We start from the raw sequence: 1,243 nt of genomic DNA, 5'->3' as shown, positions 1-1,243 counted from the left end.
GATTAGTTATGGGTTTTATGGGTAGATAAGAATGGTGGCTAGAGTGTAAATGCGGTCAGTGGAAGGGCAAGGGTTATAAATGCATACAGTAATTTTGCAGACTAGATTATCCGGAGGGTGGGAACCAGCATAGCCAATTCCACCTCTCCAGTCAAGGATGATATTTTGGTAATGAAGGTTGGTACTAGGCTATTGGCCCTAGGGCCTATACAAGCCTAGACATGACAATTCCCTGGCTATTTCTTCCCACAGTATTTACTTCCCTGTTTTATCAGCCTTGAATTGGTTTCATCAGGCTTTAGGATTTAAGGGATTTAGCCAATTCATTTCAAGTACTGTCAGTGTTTAAAATGCTGGGGGAGGCAAACTGCCAAGATTCTTAAGATGTACCCCATAAGGCTAGCAGTACTATTCAAACTGTAGCTTACCATTTACCAGTTTTGTTTTTTCTATGAAGTAGCACTGTTTAGGACTGCTGTGCTTTTTTTTTTGTGGGGCAGTTAAAGGCATAAATTCAACTGAACAAGAGTAATGCTCAATGGACTGTTTTGTCTTTGGCATGTACATGTGTTAGGGGAAGGCATTTGGGTTTATGTAGCTAAATCCAAAACAGATTAAGGAAGGGTCAATGGGGAGGTGTGGTTACCACAATGTTTTGGTATAGAAGTGAACTAAAGTATGTTGTAGTGCCACAAACTGAGGGGTATGATAAATGGTCTATTCTTTTGTCATAAGGTTATACTCTTACATGATGGTATGTGTGGGCAGTTTTGGGGGGAGCTGTTACTGCCGCTTGGACACATATTGCATCCTTTTCAATAGGAGAAGCTTCATATGCACATGCAATGGGGGCCTTCCAAAGAGGAAATAGTTTGAGGCAGTCTGGCAGAGAATAATACCATGGATAAGGGGCTAAGAGTGGCTACCCAAAAGGGTTTGGAATGGGATGTAACTAAAGTGGTGCTGGAGTTACTGCAACTGTATAGGGTATGTTGGATGGGTCCATTCTTTTGCCATCAGCAAGGTGAACCTCTTGCACATTACCAGGTGAAAGCACTTTTAAAGGAGGCAATTTAGGTTGAGTGGCTTGGACACCGACAAATATACATTCTATTCTTTTCAGCTAGGTGTAGCCTCATATGCACATGCAGTAGGAGCTTCATAGGTCAACATTGAGGATGGGCAGATGGAAGTCCAGTGCTTATAAAAGCTATGTAAGGTGTAAATGAGTAACACAAGACAC

The sequence above is a fragment of the Protopterus annectens genome, chromosome 9.part0, assembly GCF_019279795.1.
Source record: "Protopterus annectens isolate FY-2018-M chromosome 9.part0, PAN1.0, whole genome shotgun sequence".
Taxonomy (NCBI): Eukaryota; Metazoa; Chordata; order Ceratodontiformes; family Protopteridae; genus Protopterus; species Protopterus annectens.
The sequence above is the reverse complement of the archived record's forward strand: the minus strand, read 5'-3'. Positions refer to the sequence as shown.